General features: G+C 49.0%; 1 protein-coding gene across 2 annotated transcripts in view; it reads left to right on the forward strand.

Moving 5' to 3' along the window:
• Positions 1-430: 430 nt before the first annotated feature.
• The window catches only part of SLC29A2 (solute carrier family 29 member 2), a 99,837-nt gene continuing 84,860 nt past the window's right edge, over positions 431-15,407 (forward strand). The window contains exon 1 of one of the 2 annotated variants that reach the window (XM_075326433.1): positions 431-484. The gene's annotated coding sequence lies outside the window, so the exon portion shown is untranslated. The remainder of the gene's footprint in view (positions 485-15,407) is intronic. The other variant, XM_075326431.1, reaches the window with a different exon arrangement.

The raw sequence follows: 15,407 nt of genomic DNA on the forward strand, positions 1-15,407 counted from the left end.
CTCGTCTCTGCACCTCCATCGTCGGACATCATGTTGATTGACAGCCGGCTGCCCGCCATTAGGCTGAACCACCTGTCAATCAACATGACGCCTGGACAACTGAGCGAAAAAACGATGCTCCAAAAGAAACATGCTGGAATATTGCTGGGGTATTTTTAAACGTTTTACCTCATTGATTGTTTTTCCCCGTTTTTCAGTGTAATAAATTATAACTCATCATGCAAAGAAAAAAACCCCCAACACCTGGTTACACAGGAGTAAATAGAAATGTTTAAAAGTTGAAGAAAAAAGAACCCCCAAAGCCTCGCGGCCATTATACTGAGGGAATATTTCTCATTTTTCCCCTCAACCGTTGTGAGGGTTTGTGTGAGGTGACGCTAAAACGCGGGAATCGCTGGCGCCTTTTTCTTCCCGCTAATTATTCGTCGCCGAGCAGCAGAGTCGCGGCAGCCACCATTGTCCGTCCTCTCCGGTCACCTCTGAGGTAATAATGCTAGTGAATGGGCCGGAGCGGCCATAGTGACTGAGAGCGCAGGTTTCTAGCACTCCATGCATAGTGGCGGCGGACACTGCCGGCGTGTGTGTGCGGGACGGGAGGATACAGAGTATGTGGGACGAGAGAGGCGCATGGTTTGGACGGGGCGGGAGGATACGGGGAGGATACAGTGTGGGAAGAGAACAGCACGTGTAGCGGCACATGGTGCAGACGAGCCGGCAGGTCAGTGCTGGGAGCCGGGGTCAGTCATTGCTGTCTGTCACTGATTATCCCCCCCCAGGGCCATTACTGCTGGTTAATAAGGTGACAGAATGGCGGGAGCTGGGGGGCTGCTCTCTATATATAGGAGAGAGAATGGCAGGAGCTGGGGGGCTGCTCTCTATATATAGGAGAGAGAATGGCAGGAGCTGGGGGGCTGCTCTCTATATATAGGAGAGAGAATGGCAGGAGCTGGGGGGCTGCTCTCTCTATAAGAGAGAATGGCAGGAGCTGGGGGGGGGGCTCTCTCTCTCTATATATAGGAGAGATGCTCTCTATATATAGGAGAGAATGGCAGGTGCTAGGGGCTGCTCTCTATATATAGGAGAGAGATTGGCGGGAGCTGGGGGCTGCTCTCTATATATAGGAGAGAGAATGGCAGGAGCTGGGGGGCTGCTCTCTATATATAGGAGAGAGAATGGCAGGAGCTGGGGGGCTGCTCTCTATATATAGGAGAGAGAATGGCAGGAGCTGGGGGGCTGCTCTCTATATATAGGAGAGAATGGCAAAAGCTGGGGGGCTGCTCTCTATATATAGGAGAGAGAATGGCAGGAGCTGGGGGGCTGCTCTCTATATATAGGAGAGAGAATGGCAGGAGCTGGGGGGCTGCTCTCTATATATAGGAGAGAGAATGGCATGAGCTGGGGGGCTGCTCTCTGTATATAGGAGAGAGAATGGCATGAGCTGGGGGGCTGCTCTCTGTATATAGGAGAGAGAATGGCATGAGCTGGCGGGCTGCTCTCTGTATATAGGAGAGAGAATGGCAGGTGCTGGGGGGCTGCTTTCTATAGGAGAGAGAATGGCAGGAGCTGGGGGGCTGCTCTCTGTATATAGGAGAGAGAATGGCAGGAGCTGGGGGGCTGCTCTCTATAGGAGAGAGAATGGCAGGAGCTGGGGGGCTGCTCTCTATATAGGAGAGAGAATGGCAGGAGCTGGGGGGCTGCTCTCTATAGGAGAGAGAATGGCAGGAGCTGGGGGGCTGCTCTCTATAGGAGAGAGAATGGCAGGAGCTGGGGGGCTGTTCTATATATAGAGAGCAGCCAACCAGCTCCTGCCATTCTCTCTCCTATATATAGAGAGCAGCCAACCAGCTCCTGCCATTCTCTCTCCTATATATAGAGGAGAGAGAATGGCGGGTGCTGGGGGGCTGCTCTCTATATATAGGTGACAGAATAACAGGTGCTTGGGGGGGCCGCGCTTTATATATCGGAGAGAGAATGCCTGGTGCTGGGGGGGAGAGAGTAAGAGCAGCCTATTATGGCCAGAGAAAGACACACACACACACACACACACACACACACACACACACACACACACACACACACACACACACACACACACACACACACACACACACACACCAAGAGGTAGAGACACACACAGAGAAAGAGAGACACACAGACCAAGAGATACACATACATGCACAGAAAAAGACACATACACACAGAAAAAGACACATACACACAGAAAGAGACACAAAGTCACACACAGAAAGAGAAACAGAAAAAAGAGACAGAAAGGAACACTCACAGAAAGAGACACACACACACACACACACACACACACACACACACACAGAAAGACATAGAAAGAAAGAGACAGAAAGATACACACAAACAGAAAATGTTTGGATGTTTGAGGTAATATTGGCTGTTTTCACAGTTGCTCTGGATATTTATCAGGTGACCCATAGCAACCAATCACAGCTCTGCTTCTATTTCGCTACAGGTGATAGGAGCTCTGATTGGTTGCTATAGACAATTTATGTGTCAGTTAATATGATTTCAGTAGAGAGAGGGATAGAGACACAGAGAATGAGACAGACAGAGAGGGAAAGTGGGGGAGAGCAACAATGAAGAGAGTGGAAGACAGACAGAGAGACAGTTACTATCCCGGGTCCTACAGCTAGTTACGGTATATATACTAGCTATAGTATAGAATTTTTTTAAGAAGCCCAGATAACTTCTTTAAATATTTTTCCATGACCAAATACATTTTCCTATGATGTTTGGTCTCAGAAGAAAACTGTGCACATGTGAAGCGTGTGATGCGCTCTCTGTGATTTCCCCGGTGTTCCCCATTTGTGGGGGCAGTGACCAGACCACATGTACCTGATTTTCATACTTAAAGCCACATTCTGCATAGACTCCCGCATTTCTTTAAAATGTTAAGCTGGGTGAGTCTAGTCGGCAAGTGTGCAAATCGTGCACATGCGGTCACCTGGCCATCCGCTCACGCTGGGTATCGTGACGGTGCACACTCTTCCAGTTTGTCAGTCTGCACTTACACATCGATTCAGATTTTGCTTCTTAGATTGAACCACCCCTTTATTAAATGTTATGGGGATAAAAAAAAGGTTAACAAACAATGTGTTTTTTTTGTTTTTTTTTTTTAAAATGCACACATTCAGTTCGATGGATGAGTCCAATACTAACAAAAAAACATATCAGACTACTGCATGCTGATGTCACTGAATTGCTTGGACACGTGATGTTACCTCTTTTCTTTGATGCTGCCCAGAACTGCACAGATAAAGTGATCACAGAATGACAACATGTTATCATGGGTTACGTGTAACAAAAAGGGGTCGCCCGAAGGAGACAGCCCCTTTAAGACAGCCATAGATGGTAACTTTGCCCTTGGGTCTCTCAGGAGTGCTCAGTTCTCCATTACAAGACGCTGATCAGGGTTACTATGAACAAATACTTCTTTTGATTTGAAGTATTTAACAATTCTCTTTTTAATCAATACAACCAGAAAATGTGATGGATTTGCGCCAGCTTTGTGTTCAGTTCCTCCATTCTCTGCAGCGGCGAAATTACCAGGATATAACGATTATTGGGTAACGGATCAGATTTAGTTGTTCTGGTTGCTACAAACCAAAAAAGATGATGACTTACTGAAGGAGCAACCTCTCTCTGTTTTTCTTCACATTGGGATCCAGCTGTTTTTTTGCTTTTTTTCTCCCCTCTATTTATAGATCCCTCTGCAATTTTCTTCCTCTATTCATCAGAGCCATAAATTGTTCGCTTTCCTCCCCGTGCACATCATCTATATTCTTTCTGCGTTCTCTGCTCCATCTATTTAATGCATCTTTTCGGTTTCAGCTCCTTTTTTAGCATTGGTTCTCATGTAGCAAATTTTATGCTACGGTTGTTGCAGTCCTCAGTCCTGCAGTCCTCAGTATAGGTGATAAATGTCTGATTTCTGGGTCCCCCTACTTATCACTAGAACAGGGGGGACAAGAGTCCTCAGTGTGAAAGGAGCAATGGGTGCACATGTTCACTACTGCCGCTTATTGGGGACCCAGCAGTCAGACCCCACTACCCCTCACAGCAACCATCCATACTGTGGATATGTAAAAAAAGAAAATAACGTGTTAGTTTATAGATATGGCGATAATAGTATGTATGGCTTTATAGGTTTTTGTCCTCCGATTAAAATGATACCTTTTCTGTAGCGATCCGATATGCCAGTAATGATAAATCTAGTACAGAAGCCATATGCAAATAAGGCTGGAAGTGCCCTGGGGGCGGGGTCAAAGCACTTGGAAAAAGCTGTCCAAGTGCACTTCAGGTATGTTCACACATTAGGTTTTTGCTGTGCGGCACAATCCGACGCTTTGCGGGAAAAACATCCGTTTTTTTTTGCCGCCGGGTGCGTTTTTTCCTCATAGACTTTTATTAGCGCCGGATTGTGCCAGCGTCAAAAAACTGCATAGCGCCGGGTGTGGCGCTGTGCGGCATGATGCATAATGAAAGTCTATGCACGCCGAATCCGGTGGAATACATCAAACGTCGGAAGCATGTACCGGTTCCGGTTTTTACTTCTGAGCATGCCCAGAAGTGATATAAATTCATTGCTTGTTAGAAAATCAATCACTTTCTCTCTCTCACTCACTCACTCTCACCCACTCACCGATCACCGACGGGGTGCTGCACGGCTGTCACACTGCTCTGGCGGCTTCTCCTGATTTGAAAATGCCGGACGCCAATTATTCAATCTCGTATTCACTGCTTTTCCCGCCCACCAGCGCCTATGATTGGTTGCAGTCAGACACGCCCCCACGCTGAGTGACAGCTCTCACTGCAACCAATCACAGCCACCGGTGGGCGGGTCTATATCGTGCAGTAAAATAAATAAATAATTTAAAAAAAAAAACGGCGTGCGGTCCCCCCAAATTTGATACCAGCCAAGATAAAGCCACACGGCTTAAGGCTGGTATTCTCAGGCTGGGGAGCTCCACGTTATGGGGAGCCCCGATCCCCCCAGCCTAATAATATCAGCCAGCAGCCACCCGGAATTGCCGCATCCCTTAGATGCGACAGTCCCGGGACTCTACCCGCCTCATCCCGAATTGCCCTGGTGCGGTGGCAATCGGGGTAATAAGGGGTTAATCATAGTAGGCGTCTATGAGACACCCCCAATGATTAATTTGTAAGTGAAAGTAAATAAACACATACACCCAAAAAATACTTTATTTGGAATAAAAGACAAAAAATCACCCTATTTCACCATTTTATTAAAATCCCCAAACACCCCTCCAGGTCCGGCGTAATCCACAGAGGTCCCACGACGATTTCAGCTCTGCTACATGAAGCTGTCAGGAGCGGCAGTAGAACACCGCTGCTCTCTATCAGCTCCACGCAGCAACTGAAGTGAATCGCGCTGTCAGCGGTGACGTCACTGAGATTGTGGCGGGTCGTGTGCGGTGATGATGCATGCGGTAGTGCCGGTGTTTGTGCGGTGATGATGCGTGCGGTAGTGCCTGCGTGTGCGGTGATGATGTGTGCAGTAGTGCCTGCGTGTGCGGTGATGGTACGTGCGCTAGTGCCTGCGTGTGCGGTGATGGTGGGGGCGGTAGTGCCTGCGTGTGCGGTGATGGTGGGGGCGGTAGTGCCTGCGTGTGCGGTGATGATGCGTGCGGTAGTGCCTGCATGTGCGGTGATGGTGGGGGCGGTAGTGCCTGCGTGTGCAGTGATGATGCGTGCGGTAGTGCCTGCGTGTGCGGTGATGGTGGGGGCGGTAGTGCCGGTGTTTGTGCGGTGATGATGGGGTCTCTCAGCATAAAAAAAAAACAAAAACGGATCCGTTGCATCAGTTTTTACACAATCTGACATGGATCCGTTGCATCGGGCACAAACCGGATTGTGCCTCATTGGAAAAAACGGATGTGTGAACTTAGCCTTACTCACCCTCCCAGTGCTTCCAGCCTTTTTTTATCATAGGGATCCTGCACTAGATTTTTCATTCCTGTCACAAAAAGATATCATTTATATTGATACAAGTGACTACTAGTGATGACAGAGCACTAAATGCTCGTTACATGAAATGGGCAGGTTGGATTCTTGGACGGGCTTGACTCTAGCACCAAGTGTAATGGAAGTCAATGGGAAACTCGAGCATTTTCTGGTAGAGTCATTGACTTCCATTATACTTAGTACTCGAGTTGAGCCAATCTGCGTATCTGACCTGCTAGTTTCGAGTACCGCGCACTCAAGCATCTTAGTGCTCGCTCATCACTAGTGACAATACATCCAATACCCCTGCTTCCTGACACAAACCTCCACTGCAAACCCCAATATATACCACAGGCACACAGTGACCTATTGACTCCCATCGTAAGAAAAAGTGCGGAAATTGCTCTTTCCTACAAAGACAAAAAATGTAAAAAAGCATCTGACCTGACTTCATTGGAATACACTGTATTCATGATGCCCTGAAGGTACACACAACGTAAAATAAAAATTGAAGTGTGAGCCTTAGATCTCTACGAGAGACATTTCTGAAATCGTTCTGTATAAATAGGGCTCTGTGTGCTTTGGCTTTTAAATGAATGCAGTATTGTACGGAGAGGCAGTTTGCTAGGGGCGAGACGCTTCACGTCACCTTATGGGTAAGAACGATGGTAGCTGAACTTTTTTTCTGACACACGTGGCAGGTTTTTTTTTTTTATATTATACAGATGTTACTTAGAAAGGAATGGAGATTTCCACAGAAGTAATAGTTTACATAGGAAACCGAAAACAGAAATGCCATCCTGCTAACTGTTCCATAGTACAGTAATATCGTTCTGTTTGTACCCAGCCACATTTTTTTGCTACTTTTAGTCTTGATCTACTGATGTTCTTTTGAGAATAAAGATATTACTTTTTAAAGAGAAATTTTGTTATTTTTGTGCACATGAATCCACTGTTTCGTGTTATTTCGCCTTTTTTGCCCCCATATGTGTTAGTTGAAGCCCACCGAAAATCCTGTGTCTGAGCAGTTGTCTGTTAACATCATCCTGCGTAGGACCCAATGCTGTATATTCTGTATTTCAAACAGGTGTGAGATGAGTTACATTGTATTCGGGGACGTCATGGGTGGGTTTTGGGTAGGGTCATCCTTGACTCCTCTCCCAAATCACTCCATCTTCTTAACTCCAGAAAGATAAGTCGACGTATGGCTCCTGTAGGGATTAAAACTACTAATGCATATAAGATCACTTTTATAAAGTAAGAGTGGTGGCAGTTTACAGGCAAAAATCAGCAGACAGGTTCCCTTTAAAGTTAGTATTTGCAGGTCTGTATCCTACCAATCCAACATTGACAGCAACAAGAATAGATGGATTGAAGGACTTATTGTGGAGTGTCAAGATGGAAAGCTCAAACATGGGACTCCCACTCAATACAAAGAAAACAAAGATATTGACTACTGCCAGGTATGACTGGGACACATTTGAGATAGATGGCGACGGACTGGAATTGTTAAGGACATCAACAATCAGTCAAGATGCATCGACGACACCGGAAGTCAGTAGGAGAATGGATATGGGCAAATCAACAATGAAGTCACTGGACAAGGTACTCAAATTGAGGAACATGTCACTGGTGACAAAGAAATGGCTCGTAGATAGTCTGGTCTTTTCTGTCGTCACATATGGATGTTTAAACCTGGACTATAAAGGAGCAAGAGAGAAGAAGAATCATCGCCTTCAAAATGTAGAACTGGAGAAGGATGTAATCAATACCATGGATGGCAAGAAGAACCATCAAATCAATTTTGGAACAAATCAAGCCAGACATGTCACTCGAAGTAAGAATCACCAAGCTACAACTTACCTACTTTAGACACATCATAAAAAGTGAGCAAGTTCATCATGGTCGGAAGAGTTAAAGGAACAAGGCGAAGGGGATGATCAGAAACCTGATGGCTTGATACTAACAAGATAACAGCGGAGAAGACCCTGGTGGATGTATCTACGATTACACAAGAATGGTCTCCCTACAGAGCATCCATCCATCAAGTCACAGTGGTTCAAGATCGAGCTAAAAGCCATTAAAATAAATAAATATAAAAAAATTCTAACAATTCACCATGGGTTGCAGCACTCCTTTTGTATTTGGTGGCCCTATAGCATTTACTCTTTGTTTTATTTTTCCTAGTACCAGATTTCCAACATTTTTTTGCTCATTGATTTCACCTGGAATCTGCAGCATTGAAAATCACTCAATTCTGCAAAGTGGTTTAAAGGGAACCTGTCACCAGATAACCTGCGGCCACCACCAGTGGGCTCTTATATACAGCATTCGAACATGCTGTATATAAGAGCCCAGGCCGCTGTGTAGAACGTAAAAATCACTTTATAATACTTTCCTAAATGGGCGGTGCGGTGTAGACTGGTCGGATGGGTGTCTTTGTTCTCTGGGTCCGGCGCCTCCTGTTTTGGCCATCTTTGTTCTTTTTCTGAAGCCTGGGTGCATGACGCGTCCTACGTCATGCATACAGGCCGTCATTGAGGTCCCGCGCATGCGCACTACAATACTTTTATCTGCCCTGCTCAGGACAGATCAAAGTGCGCCTGCGCACGACCTCAATGCCGGCCTGTATGCATGACGTAGGACGCGTCATGCACCCAGGCTTCAGAAGAAGGAGGACAAAAGAGGAGGTGCCGGACCAGGAGAACGGAGACACTCATCCGACTGGTCTGCACCGCACTGACTGTTAGGTGAGTATTATACAGTGATTTTTACGTTATACACAGAGGCCTGGGCTCTTATATACAGTATGTTAAAATGCTGTATATAGGAGCCCACTGGTGGTTGCCGCAGGTTATAGGGGCCAAATCTGGTGACATGTTCCCTTTAAAGGGGTATTTCGTCACCGCTCATTTCTGTCACTAAGTGATTGGGCTATGGAGATATGCTCCAGTCCTATTCTACTGATTAGATATCTATAACTGCTGATCATACACCTGACTCTGCAGATAATGGTATACGTGATATCACTGGTACACCTTGATACAGAAATAAGCAAAGCTGGAATAACCTTTTAATATAAAATCTATTGATACAGTTTCTTTAAGAAGGTTTCACCGTTTCATAACAATGGCAGGGATCATATGTATTTGCAATTAAGATTGTGTGATTATAGATGTTTTCCAATGATATCATAAATCTGGATTAATCCTTTTTTCAATTTTTGATTGGATCCTTGTAAAATTCATTGTATATAGAATTAAATGCAAAGATCTGATGATGTCTCTTGTTGCACTTTAACCTGTCTAAGGATGTGTGCGCACTTTGCGTTGAGGTAGTTTCAGTTCTAAACGCATCCTCTGGCAGAAATTGTCTTTGACAAATTTGGTTTTGACCACAAAAACGCTAAAAATACGCTTGCGTTTTTACCGCGTTTTGGCTGCGTTTTACCGCGATTTACCTGCTTTCTTTGTCGCTCCATTGGGAGACCCAGACAATTGGGTGTATAGCTTCTGCCTCCGGAGGCCACACAAAGTATTACACTTAAAAGTGTAAAGCCCCTCCCCTTCTGCCTATACACCCCCCGTGCCTCACGGGCTCCTCAGTTTTTATTCTTTGTGCGAAGGAGGCACACATGCACGCATAGCTCCACATCTTAGTCAGCAGCAGCTGCTGACTAGGTCGGATGGAAGAAAAGAGGGCCCATAACAGGGTCCCCAGCATGCTCCCTTCTCACCCCACTCTGGTCGGCGGTGTTGTTAAGGTTGAGGTACCCATTGCGGGTACACAGGCAGGAGCCACATGCTGTTTTCCTTCCCCATCCCTTAATGGGCTCTGGGTGAAGTGGGATCCTAATCGGTCTCCAGGCACATGGGACCGTGCTCCCTCCGCAGCCCCTGGGGAATCTGCTGGACAGGAGCCGGGTATCGTCAGGGACAAGGCCCTGCTACTGTGAGGTACTCTGTGTCCCCCTGGGGGACCGCGCATGGAGCGCTTGTGCCATACACACTGCAGCTCTGCTGGGTGTGTTAGTGCGCCGGGGACTACCGCGCCGGCCGCGCTTATTTGCCGGCCGCGCTTATAACTTTAGTCCCCGGCTTTTGCGGCCTAGTATCGCATACTCCCGCCCCCAGGCCTGCCAGTCAGGGGAAGGGCGGGACGCTGCACAGGACGTCAGCGCTGAGGGCTGGAGCATACTCTGTATCCTCCTCCCCCCTCACTCAGCTCAGTGGGGCATCAGATTCCCGCACTTTCTGGGGCACGCCCACGGCCCCCTCCTCCCCACAGAACGCCGACAGCCATTCCTGTCAGCACCTCTGACGCTGGAGAGGAGAGACAAACGGCTCTGGGAGGCCCAGGCAAGGGAATCTGGTGATCACACAACCGCTTTAAGCGGTCGGTAAGCAGCACCTGGGTGCTGGCCCCACTGAGTGCCGAAGTGTACATATATATATATATATATATATATATATATGCTTATATGCTGTACATTTATACTATACGGTCGCACTGTTGATTTTTGGCTATATACCCTCCTGCATTGTACTCAGAGGAGACAACAGCATGTCGTCCGCAAAGAGCAAGGGTGCCAAAGCACAGGCTTACTTTGTAACCTGTACTTCATGTGCGGCTATACTACCGGCAGGTTCCACCTACCCTCATTGTGTGCAATGCTCGGCCCCTGTGGCACTTACTCAGCCGGAGCCTCTGCTACTGGTGGCCCAAGGGGAACCACCTGTTACCACTGTCCAGGTGACAGGGACGGAGTTTGCAGTATTTGCTGACAAACTGTCTGAGAGTATGGATAAATGGTCTGCTAAGATACTAGAAGCCTTGCAGTCCAGGCCGGTAACTCAGGCCCTGGGCACTGTTGTTTCATTGACCCCAGGCCCCCCTCAGTTAGAGCAGCAAAATGCTCCTGGGGTGACTTATAGGTCCCAAAATGAGGTCTCGGACACGGACCGCAGTCCCAGACCGCCTAAGCGGGCTCGCTGGGAGCTTCCCTCGACTTCATCAAACTGCTCAGGGTCTCAGCAGGAGGACTCTCTAGAGGATGAAGCGGAGGTGGCAGATCAGGATTCTGATCCTGAAGCCGCTCTCAACCTAGATACGCCAGAGGGAGACGCCATAGTGAACGACCTTATAGCGTCCATCAATCAGGTGTTGGAGCTTTCTCCCCCAGCTCCTCCAATTGAGGAGTCAGCTTCTCAGCAGGAGAAATTCCGTTTTAGGTTTCCTAAGCGTACAATGAGTACGTTTCTGGATCACTCCGACTTCAGAGAGGCAGTGCAGAAACACCGAGCTTGTCCAGATAAACGCTTTTCTAAGCGCCTTAAGGACACACGTTATCCCTTCCCCCCTGACGTTGTCAAGGGTTGGGCTCAGTGTCCCAAGGTGGATCCTCCAGTCTCCAGACTGGCGGCTAGATCCATAGTTGCAGTGGAAGATGGGGCTTCTCTCAAAGATGCCACTGACAGACAGATGGAGCTCTGGTTGAAATCCATCTATGAGGCTATCGGCGCGTCCTTTGCTCCGGCATTCGCAGCCGTATGGGCGCTCCAAGCTATATCAGCTTGTCACTCGCAGATTAATGCAGTCACACGTGCCTCTGCTCCGCAGGTGGTGTCATTAACCACTCAGGCGTCGGCGTTTGCGTCCTACGCCATTAATGCTGTCCTGGACTCTACGAGCCGTACGGCGGTAGCATCCGCCAATTCGGTGGCAGTCCGCAGGGCCATGTGGCTACGTGAATGGAAGGCAGACTCTGCTTCCAAAAAGTTCTTAACCGGGTTGCCATTTTCTGGCGACCGCCTGTTTGGTGAGCGATTGGATGAAATCATTAAACAATCCAAGGGAAAGGATTCATCCTTACCCCAGCCCAAACAGAAGAGACCTCAACAACGGAAGGTACAATCGAAATTTCGGTCCTTTCGGCCCGCGGGCAGGTCTCAATTCTCATCGTCCAACAGGCCACAGAAGAGTCAGTCGAACTCCGATTCATGGCGGTCTAAGTCACGTCCTAAAAAGACCACCGGAGGAACCGCTTCTAAAGCGGCCTCCTCATGACTTTCGGCCTCTTCACACCGCATCCTCGGTCGGTGGCAGGCTCTCCCGCTTTTGCGACGCCTGGCTGCCACAGGTACAAGACCGTTGGGTGAGAGACATTCTGTCTCACGGTTACAGGATAGAGTTCAGCTCTCGTCCTCCGACTCGTTTTTTCAGAACATCTCCGCCCCCCGAGCGAGCCGATGCTCTTCTTCAGGCGGTGTGCACTTTGAAGGCAGAAGGAGTGGTGATCCCTGTTCCTCTTCAGCAACAGGGTCACGGTTTTTACTCCAACTTGTTTGTGGTGCCAAAAAAGGACGGATCTTTCCGTCCTATTCTGGACCTAAAACTGCTCAACAAACACGTGAAAACCAGGCGGTTCCGGATGGAATCGCTCCGCTTCGTCATCGCCTCAATCGACATCAAAGATGCTTATCTCCACGTACCGATTGCACCAGAGCATCAGTGCTTCCTGCGTTTCGCCATAGGGAACGAACACCTTCAGTTCGTGGCACTGCCTTTCGGCCTGGCGACAGCACCACGGGTCTTCACCAAGGTCATGGCTACAGTGGTAGCAGTCCTACACTCTCAAGGACACTCGGTGATCCCTTACTTAGACGATCTGCTTGTCAAGGCACCCTCTCGAGTGGCATGCCAACGCAGCCTGAACATTGCTCTGGAGACTCTCCAGAGATTCGGGTGGATCATCAATTTCCCAAAGTCAAATCTGACACCGGCCCAATCACTGACATATCTCAGCATGGAGTTTCATACTCTCTCAGCGATAGTGAAGCTTCCGCTGGACAAACAGCGTTCACTACAGACAGGGGTGCAATCTCTCCTTCAAGGCCAGTCACACCCCTTGAGGCGCCTCATGCACTTCCTAGGGAAGATGGTGGCAGCAATGGAGGCAGTTCCTTTTGCGCAGTTTCATCTGCGTCCACTTCAATGGGACATTCTCCGCAAGTGGGACAGGAAGTCGACGTCCCTCGACAGGAACGTCTCCCTTTCTCAGGCAGCCAAAGCCTCCCTTCGGTGGTGGCTTCTTCCCACTTCATTGTCGAAGGGGAAATCCTTCCTACCCCCATCCTGGGCGGTGGTCACGACGGACGCGAGTCTGTCAGGTTGGGGAGCGGTCTTTCTCCACCACAGAGCTCAGGGTACCTGGACTCAGCCAGAGTCCTCCCTGCAGATCAATGTTCTGGAGATAAGGGCAGTATATCTTGCCCTAAAGGCGTTCCAGCCGTGGCTGAAAGGCAAACAGATCCGAATTCAGTCGGACAACTCCACAGCGGTGGCATACATCAACCACCAAGGCGGAACACGCAGTCGGCAAGCCTTCCAGGAGGTCCGACGGATTCTGCTGTGGGTGGAAGCCACAGCATCCACCATATCCGCAGTTCACATCCCGGGCGTAGAAAACTGGGAAGCAGACTTTCTCAGTCGCCAGGGCATGGATGCAGGGGAATGGTCTCTTCACCCGGACGTGTTTCGGGAGATCTGTTGCCGCTGGGGAACGCCGGACGTCGATCTAATGGCGTCTCGGCACAACAACAAAGTCCCGGCATTCATGGCTCGGTCCAAGGATCACAGAGCTCTGGCGGCAGACGCGTTAGTTCAGGACTGGTCGCAGTTTCAACTGCCTTATGTATTTCCTCCTCTGGCACTGCTGCCCAGAGTATTACGCAAGATCAGGTCCGACTGCAGTCGCGCCATCCTCGTCGCTCCAGACTGGCCGAGGAGATCGTGGTACCCGGATCTGTGGCACCTCACGGTGGGTCAACCGTGGGCACTCCCAGACCGACCAGACTTGCTGTCTCAAGGGCCATTTTTCCATCTGAATTCCGCGGCCCTCAACTTGACTGTGTGGCCATTGAGTCCTGGCTCCTAGCGTCATCAGGGTTATCTCAAGATGTCATTGCCACCATGAGACAGGCCAGGAAACCAACGTCCGCCAAGATCTACCACAGGACTTGGAGGATCTTCTTATCCTGGTGCTCTGATCAGGGTTTCACTCCCTGGCCGTTTGCCTTGCCCACTTTTCTTTCTTTCCTTCAATCCGGATTGGACAAGGGCTTGTCTCTCGGCTCTCTCAAGGGACAAGTATCGGCGCTTTCTGTGTTTTTTCAAAAGCGTCTAGCCAGGCTTCCGCAGGTCCGTACGTTCCTGCAGGGAGTTTGCCACATAGTCCCACCTTACAAGCGCCCGCTAGAACCCTGGGATCTTAACAGAGTGCTGACGGCTCTCCAGAAGCCACCTTTCGAGCCGATGCGGGATGTCTCTCTATCTCGCCTTTCGCAGAAGGTGGCCTTCCTAGTAGCAGTCACATCACTTCGGAGAGTGTCTGAGCTAGCAGCGCTGTCATGCAAAGCCCCCTTCCTGGTGTTTCACCAGGATAAGGTGGTTCTGCGTCCGGTCCCGGAATTTCTCCCTAAGGTGGTATCCCCGTTTCATCTCAATCAGGATATCTCCTTACCTTCTTTTTGCCCTCATCCAGTTCACCAATGTGAAAAGGATTTGCACTTGTTAGATCTTGTGAGAGCACTCAGGCTCTACATTTCACGCCCGGCGCCCTTGCGCCGTTCTGATGCGCTCTTTGTCCTTGTCGCTGGACAGCGTAAGGGGTCGCAAGCTTCCAAGTCAACCTTGGCTAGGTGGATCAAGGAACCGATTCTTGAAGCCTACCGTTCGTCTGGGCTTCCGATTCCTTCAGGGCTGAAAGCCCATTCTACCAGAGCTGTAGGTGCGTCCTGGGCATTGCGGCACCAGGCTACGGCTCAGCAGGTGTGTCAGGCAGCTACCTGGTCGAGTCTGCACACTTTTACAAAACACTATCAGGTGCATGCCTATGCTTCGGCAGACGCCAGCCTAGGTAGGCAAGTCCTTCAGGCGGCAGTGGCCCACCTGTAAGAAGGGACCGTTGTTTCGGCTCTTTTTTATCGAGGTATTCTTTTACCCACCCAGGGATTGCTTTTGGACGTCCCAATTGTCTGGGTCTCCCAATGGAGCGACAAAGAAGAAGGGAATTTTGTTTACTTACCGTAAATTCCTTTTCTTCTAGCTCCTATTGGGAGACCCAGCTCCCGCCCCTGTTCCCTTCGGGCTGTTGTTCTTTTGTGTACACATGTTGTTCATGTTCAATTGTTCTTTGGTTCATGGTTTCAGTTCTCCGAATATCCTTCGGATTGAATTTACCTTAGACCAATTTATATGTTTCCTCCTTCCTGCTTTGGCACCAAAACTGATGGGCCCGTGATGCACGGGAGGGTGTATAGCAGAGGGGAGGGGTTACACTTTTTAAAGTGTAATAACTTTGTGTGGCCTCCGGAGGCAGAAGCTATACACCCAATTGTCTGGGTCTCCCAATA

The sequence above is a fragment of the Anomaloglossus baeobatrachus genome, chromosome 10 (genome assembly GCF_048569485.1).
Source record: "Anomaloglossus baeobatrachus isolate aAnoBae1 chromosome 10, aAnoBae1.hap1, whole genome shotgun sequence".
NCBI classification, from domain to species: Eukaryota; Metazoa; Chordata; class Amphibia; order Anura; family Aromobatidae; genus Anomaloglossus; species Anomaloglossus baeobatrachus.